Genomic DNA, 9,311 nt, shown 5'->3' with positions numbered 1-9,311 from the left:
GGGGGGGCGGGGGGGCGGGGGGAAGCAAAGTCCCAGTTTGGCCCCGCCTGGCCGGATGTGGAGCTCTGTGCCCTGCAGCCCTCGTCATCTTAGGCCAGGTGCCCTGGAGCATGAGGCCTTGACTACAAAAGGTAACAAAATCAGCTCCGGATGAAAAAGGGTGTCTGCATCCACCAGGCTGCCTGGGCCGGAAACAGAGCCCATTACGTAGACCCCTCCCTCACCTCTCAGACAGCTCTTAGAGCCATCCTCTTCCCTCCCTCCATCCCTACCCCAGTCCCACCTCCCAGCTGGCCTCTTCCAAACCTCTCCGAAGCACTGTCAGAAGAACTTATAAAACCCCAGGTCTGATCCGTCACTCCCCAGTTTACGACTCAGAGCCGGCTTCCCATTGCCCTCGGGTCCAAACCCAGTCTCTGCTGGCGGGGTTTACCAGACTGGCCTCCCCCTGTAGCCTAATGCCACCCCCAGACTGTGCACCCCGGATCCCAGCCCCAAATCGGAAGTACTTCCTGACCCTGGAACTCAACTCAAACCAGGCTCCCAGGTAAATCGGTCTTGCCTTCCCCCCCGCCCCCAGGAGATAGAGCCTTCCAGTTAAAATGAGAAAATCTTCTAAATCTGTTGAGTGTTTTTGCGGTCACAGCTAAAATCCTGAAAGCAAATAACATAGCCAGTAAAGCAATTTAACAAAAGCAGGTGATTTGTTTATTGTCTTAAGTTTTAAATCCTTTTACAACCCTCCCCAAATGCGGTCAGGCTCAGAAAAATCACAAGTGGAAATGGAAGGGAGAATAAAAACTAGAGAAGGAGAAAACATTTTGGAGATTTGTTTTTTAGAACATTTATCACTGTGCTTTGGCCAGCGGCAGCTAATTGGCAAAGGAACCTGTTTCCGTGAACGATTTCTATAAATACAACACATCCAGGCTGTCCCATCAACCAGACAACCGGAGCATGTCTGGGCACCTCCCGACTCCCCCAGCTCCCTCCACCAGGCTCTCCTGCTCTCAGGGCACCCTTCCCACCGACAGCTAACGTCCATCCACTTGGGCTTCCTCCCCCGAGCCCCAAACCTGGTGAGTCTTCCTGGCTACATTTTCACGGCTCCCAGCTCCTCCTCAGCAGAAACACTCTTCTTTCATCGTAATTCCTTGTTCAGCGTCTCCTGGCTGAGCTGCGTCGGGGTCCTCGTCACAGCACTCCGCAGGTGGCCCAGGATGAGAGAAAGCACCTGCGTGCTTTATTCTTTAGTAAGTTTGTTACATGTTACGTGCCTGCACCTGCACCTTCACAGCAAGCCTGTGAAGTAAGTGCCTTTATTCCTTCTCACAGTGAGGAAACTGAGGTTGAGAATAAGAGAGGTTGAGAAGCTTCCCAAGGACCCATAGGCAGTAGGCGCAACCATGGGATTCAGGGCTGGCAAGGCAGAGGCTGCACTTGCAACCACCATACTACACAATACACACCCAGTGGTGCTTATCGGATGGACGGGTGGATGGAGGGATGGTGGGTGGATGGATACATGGACAGATGGATGGATAGATGCCTGCATGGTGGATGGACGGGTGGATGGATGGATGGTGGGTGGATGGATACATGGACAGATGGATGGATAGATGCCTGCATGGTGGATGGTTGGGTGGATGGATGGATGGATGAATAGCAAAGGAGCAACCTATGTCAACGGGAGCCGTCAGTAAGGGTCTGCGGAAGTGGCGGGGCTGAAATGGAGAACATCACCTTCTTATAGGACTTGAAGCTTTTGAAAAGCCGTATTTTGTCACCTGGTGATAAATATTTCATCAGGGACAGCACTCGATCAGGGCTTGCCAGGAGGTGACAGAGGAACAGATGACGCGGCAGACGTGGCAGGAAGGCTGTGATGCTCCCCACAGTGGGCAGGACGCTGGGTGGGCAAACTGGCCCTTTACTGGCCAGGCCCAGAGCTCTGCATTCCATGGCAGTTGATAAGGGAGGGTCGTGGAAGACGCCCAGGACCCAGGGCTTGCGGGCACTGCCCACCAGATTTCCTGACTGGACGGGCCACCTCTGCTGGGCCACATTCCAGGGAGCTGCTGACGCTGCCCGGAGACCCCAAGGCTCCTGCCAGCCAAGGTCAGTGGGGTTTTGTGTTAAAACTCCTTTTCCCCTGGTAACTACGCCAGGGCGGCTGGTTTGGGAGACTCTGTCCCCCTTTTCCCTCCCTGATCTCTGCTCTACCTTTCCCCACACCTCCCACCAGTCCATCAGGACAGGCAGTTGCCCCTCGACCCCTGGGGCCCAGCGGCCCGCAGCTCTCAACGCTGGTGCCCAGAAAGCCACTTCTAGTCCGAACTGTGCCACCCTCCTTCTCTTCCTCCCCTGGCCTCACTTTCCTGGGTACAGAAAGAGCAGATTAGACAGCAAGAATACCAGCTTTTGACATGGACAAGATTTCTCCTGGTGTCAGCTTCCCTCCTTCCATGGCCTTTGCCCAGTGTAGCCCCCAGCCCCATGTATCCTTCCTTGTCTCCCTTCCCCCTCCCACTGGCTAGGAAGCACCCCTGCATGGCCTCCCCTCCTGGTGCCACCCTCCCTGAGGTCAGCCCTGTAGGTTGCTCTCCCCAGGGAGACTGACCATCCAGTTTGCCTGGCACTGTCCTGTTTCAGAACTGAAAGCTCTCATCCCCGGCAGCCCCTCCGTCTTAAGGAAGCGGGGACAGTCACCTGAAGCCACCTCCACTTCCATCACTCCTGTGGGCTCGTAGGAGCAGGGGTGGCCCGTCTGGGCTGAGATGCCTGCTGGGAGGGGACACAGTAGGGGACAGACCCTCCAGATGAATGAATCCTGGAATGTTCGATTTCACTTGCAGTTGGATTTAAACCTACCCTCACTTGTTGGAAAGTCCCCACCACGAAACCCCTCAGCCTCGAGCCTCCTGCTGGCTCCAGGCCTGGGTGCCTCCGGGTGGGCCCTCTCCAGGTGGAGCTGGGCGCTGCGGGCACCGGTCTGGCCCGGAGCCAGGCTGGGCGGAGCGCCCGGCAGGAATCCGCGGAACGCGGCTCCCACTTCCAAAGCCAGGCCCCACCTGTTCCGGTCTGCAAGTGGTCTGCAAATGCCCCTCCCCGCCTCGGCCTGGGTGAACTCCCCCTGGTTAGAGAGGGTCCCAGTAGCGAGAAAAGAAACAGCTCCTGTGACAGGCAAGGTGGAAATCAGAGGCCCCAAAAAGCCAAGGGATACTTTTCAAAGGCTTTAGAGGTGTTTTCCGGGTTGGCGGGGGTGGGGGGAGGGGGAGCCGGTGGGGACTGTGCAGCAGCGGCTTATGGGGGCCCTTTTTAAGCGATGTGAAGTTGGCTGCTGGTCTCCCACAGGTGTTTCCCCGGTCCTGTCAAACTATTTCCATTTGTCCCTGTTATAAAACCCACTGCAGCTGCCCTTCCTGAGCCCCTAATGTGTGCCTTTCTGAGTCCTCCTGGCCTGAGGATTATAAACACGGTCCCCTTAAACCCCAAACGTGGTGGTAAGCTATTCTGAGGTTCACAGATCAGGAAAATGGAGGCGCAGAGGGTCCCAAGGCCAAAGCGAATGGCAGAGCTGGGGCTTGACCCCACCCTCGGCCTTGAGTCTCCCGCGCGTGCCACCAGACGCCCGCCGTTTTCCGTGCGCAGATACGGTTTCCACGTAACTGTAATCACAGCCGTCCTGCAGTCACCCTTCCTGCTCAGCGCCTGTCGCGGGCTTTTCCCACGTGACCCCGCGCAGCGCTCTCCATCCCCTTCCCACGGCCGCGGTGAGCCCAGGGCTGCACGCTTGGGCCGTTGCCAGGGTTTCACGTCTGCAAATTGTTTCTGTGGGATAAGATCCAGGAGCCCGACTGGGTCGCAAGTTGGGAACATTCTCGACGGGACACGTAACCCAGGGAAAGGGTGAGGCCAGGGAAAGGGTGACCTTCGTGTGGGCGAGCGAGCCTGCCAACCCGGGTGCGCCCCTCGCCTGCGTGCTGGAGGGCACCCCAGGGCCGCGGAAGGGCGCGCGGGAGCCGCGCAGACCCAGCGCCCGCCTTTCTGGGTTTCCCACGGCTCGCTGAGAATTCCCTGACGAGGAGCAACCAGCCTAAAATAGAAAAGCTGACACAGGGGAAACGCCAGGGGCCGAAGTCTGTGCCCAGGCGCTCCGGCTGCAGCTGCCGGCACGCTCCCTCCAGCCCTGGCTCCCCCCGAGGAGCCTCGGTGCCCCCTGCATCTGCGTCCCCACTTGCCTCCATCCTCGGGGCCTTTAAATCCCCCTGCAAACAGCTCAGGGCCTCGCATTTGCAGGCACCGTGGACAAGGCTTCTCCAAGGCTGGCCAGCAGCCAGGGCTTCCTCGCAGCTGTCTTCCTGTGTGAGCCTGACCTTGGGGCATGGAACTGGCGGCAGGGAGGGGCACCCCACTGCACCCAGCTTCCAGCTCCCAGCAAATGGGACAGGCGTTCCCCACTGTGGGCCCGCTTTGGGAAGTTGGAGCAAACTCGATATTGGGGCCGACTGGCGCAGTCTGGGGCAGAGGAAGTGGGGCGTGGGTTTTCTGGCTATAGCTCTAATCCCAGACATCAATTCATGTTAACGCTGTCCGGGGACCAAAGAGGAGGGACTACAAAGGTAGGAATGCCATTTAAATAATAGAAACAGTAGTCCCTAAAACCCAAATGAAAGATGGACCTCAGTGCCATTTAGAACTCACAGACCCTGCCGCCGTTCCCTTCGGGGAATCTTTCCCTCGGACACAGCTGCAGAAGGCTGCAGGCTGCCCAAGGAAGTTCACAGCGACTTTTTTTTTTTTTTTTTTTGGCGCTCCACAAGGCCTGTGGGATCTTAGTTCCCCGACCAGGGAGCAAACCCGGGCCCCGGCAGTGCAAGCACGGAGTCCTAACCACTGGACCACCAGGGAGGTCCCACAGCAGCATTATTTATAAGGATGAAATAATTGGAGACAACGTAAATGTCCATCCCGAGGGGAAGAGGAGAATCCATCATGGTACACTGGATACTGGAACATTCTGCAGCCTCCAGAAGAATGAGGTAGCTGGGGGCGTCGTGAGTGGAGGGACGGCCGCCATGGCACATGGAGAAAGAGAACAATACAATTGTTGTAAAATAAAGCTGTGTGTAGGGAGAAAGTGAGAATCTGCGGGCACAGTCTCTGGAGGATTCATCCCTATCACAGGTGCCCAGGGGAGGGGACTAGGAAGGATGGGAGGGGGCACCCTTCAGTTTTCCTTTTATGCCCCCCCCCGAGATTCTTCCAATCGGATGTTCGTTGTGATTAAAGGGAATAATAATGGGTCTCGGTTTTCCTTCATTTCCACAGTAGGAGAATGACATATGATTTAGGTAGGCCATTGCAAACATTTCTCCCTCCATCCAGCCCATTCTCCGGCCCCCTCTCACCCACCCACCAGCACCCCCAGAATGGGCCCGCATACCCCGTGCTGCCAGGGGCCGTGGATGTGAAGCTGGCCCCACAGGGCCCCTGCCCAGGGGAGCTCTCTCTCTAAAGGGAGCCAGACCCACAAGCCAGTGGTCCCAGAACGTGGTGCCAGGTTCTAGAATAGGCTTCTAGCGCGTTGGTGGAAAGTCTAGGAGGCCTTCCCACATGGTGTTTGACCAGAGGCCCCCGAAGCGCAGGGGCTGGCCCACAATCAGGGTGCAGGCCGGTGGGGGAGGGCGGTCGGGGAGGGGAGAACAGGCCACATAAACAAAGGCCAGTGGGGTGGAGGAGGGAAGACGTGAGGCTGGAGCAGGCAGGGCCCGGCCAGCAAGCTGCGGACAGCGTCCGCAGGACGTAGACAGGGGAACGGAAAAGCTCAGCTCGAGGATGAGGCCTGGCAGGGAGGCGAGCCTGCAGCTCCCCACACCCGGGGATTTGCCCCAAGCTTGCAGAGGGTCCGGAAGACACAAGGATGGAAGAAACCAACCCTCCTGGGACAGCAGTAGGAACGAGGCTGAGAGCAGGGCTCTGGGATCAGACCGTGGCACCCAGAGACTGGCTGGGTCACCCAGAGTGGCCTGGACACTCATTCCATGGGTTCTGCCTCCTCCCCTGAAAATGCAGGCGATGTGAGGGCGGACTTGCCTTGTAGGGCTGCTGCCAGCGCAAAGCCATTGCGAGCCCGAGGCGTTCGGCCCAGCTCTCAGCTGCGCAGGGAGCCCGACCCGTTAGGAAATGCTGGGAGAAGGAGGTGGGCCTGGGCCTGGACGGCGCAGCCCGCAGTGAGTCCGAGGCAAGGAGACCAACGGGGCTGGCTTTCAGTCTTGGAGGGGCTAGCGTTGCTGTCTGCGGCGCTCGGGGCCCTGAGTGCAGAGCCACCCCCAGTGCCCCAGGCTACCTCTGGTGGGTGCAAGGGAGGGCAGCAGGGGAAGCCCCTCTGAGAGCTGCCGCAGGTAGCGAGGCTGCAGGGGACCTTGGCTTCTGGGCGCCTCACTGGGCGTAGAGCCTCTCAGACTTGGGGCCCCCCGTGTGCCTGGTGGGAGCCCAGGTGACTGCAGCCCCAGCTGGCCCCCTGCAGCATCCTGGCCACGCTCAGAGGAACACTGTTCTGGGGCCAGCCCCGACGTACCCGTCCCTCGGACGAGTCCACCCCCCCCATCTGTCCCTGTGGCTGAGACCTCGGTCAGGCCTGCCATCCCCCCTGCTTTCCCAGCCTCTGCTCCCTCTGACGCTGCCCCACGTGCCCCCCGCGGCCCTCTCCCCCAACCCCGACCCCATTCAGCCTCAGCTCGGCCTTCTAAGGGCCTCAGTCTCTCCTGATCCCGTTCCCAATGGCAAGCCTGGGGGAGGCCACTTTTGGCCAGTACCCCCTCTTCAGCTATGCTTTCAGGGGTGGGGAGTGTCCTGGCCCAGGGCTGCTCCTTTGGCAGGGCCTGTGCTGGCCGACGGGAGCTTCGAAGCAGCCGTGGTGTGACCACAGCTGCCTCGGCCTGCCTGGCACGGTGTCCAGACAGCTCCAGCCATCCTGCGGTGCTCGCCCAGCCAGCCGGCCCGAGTGATCCGCTTTGGCTCTTGGCCTCTGTCCCCCTCCCATTGGGTGGTCTGTCCAGTGCCAGAGTCCTGGTTTATCCCCGAGAAGCCATGGGCATCTTCTCAGTCTCCTTGAAGGCTCCATGAAGCAGGCCTGCTGCCCCCACAGCCTGAACACGGACTTGACTTTCACAAGGCTCTCAACTGCGTAGTCGCTACCAGCGTGAGTTCTGTAGTCAGACACACCCAGGCCGCTCCCTACACCTCAGTTTCCTCATCTGTAAAATGGGAATGTTAAGCCCAACTGGTGGGGTGTGTGAAGGATTCTTATGTAATAACGTGGAATGCGGTGCAGGGTCTAGGCCCCAGTGAGCGCTCAGAAGGTCCAGATGTTTGCAAGTCTTTTACTTCTTTTTAAATTGATATATTGTAAAATTGAAATGGGAGGGGTGCTCTCCAGTTCTATGAGTTGCACACACATGTACGTTTGTGCCACCACCACCATAAGCAGGACTGTCGAATACCAAACGCTCAAATTCCTCCTGCTGCCCTTTGCAGTCAAATCCCCCCCATCCCTAACCCCTGGCCATCACAGATGTGTCCTACATCCTACAGTCCTGTCTTTTCCAGGATGACATACAAACGGAATTAGACAGTAGGTGACCTTGGAGACTGGCGTCTTTCACTCAGCGTACTGCCTCTGGGAGCCATCCATGCAGTTGCTGTATCAAGTCTGTTCTTTTTCGTTGCTGAGTAATATTCCATTGCATGGATGGACTGCTGTCTGTTTAACCATTTACTCACTGAAGGGCAATTGGGTTGTTTCCAGTTTGGGGTGATCATGAATAGAGCTGCTATAAGCATTCACGCAGAGGTTTTTTGTTTTGTTTATTTATTTTTGGCTGCATTGGGTCTTTGCTGCTGTGCACGGCTTTCTCTAGTTGCGGTGAGTGAGGGCTACTCTTTGTTGCAGCGCGTGGACTTCTCATTGCAGTGGCTTCTCGTTGCGGAGCACGGGCTCTAGGCACGCGGGCTCAGTAGTTGTGGCTCGAGGGCTCTAGAGCGCAGGCTCAGTAGTTCTGGCACACGGGCTTAGTTGCTCCGCGGCATGTGGGATCTTCCCGGACCAGGGCTTGAACCCGGGTCCCCTGCATTGGCAGGCGGCTTCTTAACCACTGCGCCACCAGGGAAGCCCCGTGAAGAGGTTTTAGCGTGAACACAAATTTTCATTTCTTTTGAGTCAATACACAGGAGTGGGATTGCTGGCTCTTTGGGGTGAGTATGTGTTTAACTTTTAAGAAACTGTAAAGCTGTTTTCCAGAGTGACTGGACCGTTTTGCATCCCCACCAGCAGTGTGCAAGAGCTCTCGTTGTTCAGCGGCCTCACCGGGACTCGGTATGATCAGGTGTTTCCCCGTTCTAATAGATGTGCAGTGAAGTCTCACTGCGGGCTTTTTGCCAACAGTTTTTACTGCGGTAAAATACACAGAACATAAAATTTACCGTTTTAACCATTTTTAACTATACAGTTGACCCTTGAACACCTCGGGGGTAAAGGGTGCCAACCACCCATGTAGCTGAAAATCCACCTGGAACTTTCCATCAGCCCTCCTTGTACATGGCTCCTCCGTACACACAGTTCCTTTGTATCTGTAGTTCTGCACCTGTGGATCCAGCAGTATTTACTGTTGAAAAACACCCACAGATAAGTGGAGCCACGCGGTCCAAACCCACGTTGTTCATGGGTCAACTGTATAATTCAGTGGCATTAAGTACCTTCAGCACGTTGTTGCAACTATCACCCCTATCCATTTCCAGAACTTTTTCATCATCCTCAACATCCTAAGCATAAACTCTGTACCCACCAAACATAAACCTCCTATTCCCACCTCCCCCAACCCAGCCGCTGAGAATCTCTATTCTACTTTTTGTCTCTCTGAATTTGCCCATGTAGGTACTTCATACCAGTGGAATCATGAATTCTTTTTCCCTTCTAGTCTGGATTAGTAGCATAATGTCTTCAAGGTTCATCCTTAGTAGCATGTGTCAGTACTTCTTTCCTTTCTGTGCATGAATAAATTCCATCGCATGTCTAGACCACATTTTTTAATCCATTCATCTATTGACAGACAGTTGGTTTGTTTCTATCTTTGGGCTATTGTTGTGCATAGTTTTCACCTCCATTTCTTCTTTGGTGAAGTATTTATTCTGTTTAAATATTTTGCTAATTAAAATTTTTTAAAAAATTTTTATTGGCCACACCGTGGGCTTGCGGGATCTTAGTTCCCCAAACAGGGATCGGACCTGTGCCCCCTGCAGTGGAAGCGCAG

Source organism: Pseudorca crassidens, chromosome 7 (genome assembly GCF_039906515.1).
Source record: "Pseudorca crassidens isolate mPseCra1 chromosome 7, mPseCra1.hap1, whole genome shotgun sequence".
Lineage (NCBI taxonomy): Eukaryota > Metazoa > Chordata > Mammalia > Artiodactyla > Delphinidae > Pseudorca > Pseudorca crassidens.
The sequence above is the reverse complement of the archived record's forward strand: the minus strand, read 5'-3'. Positions refer to the sequence as shown.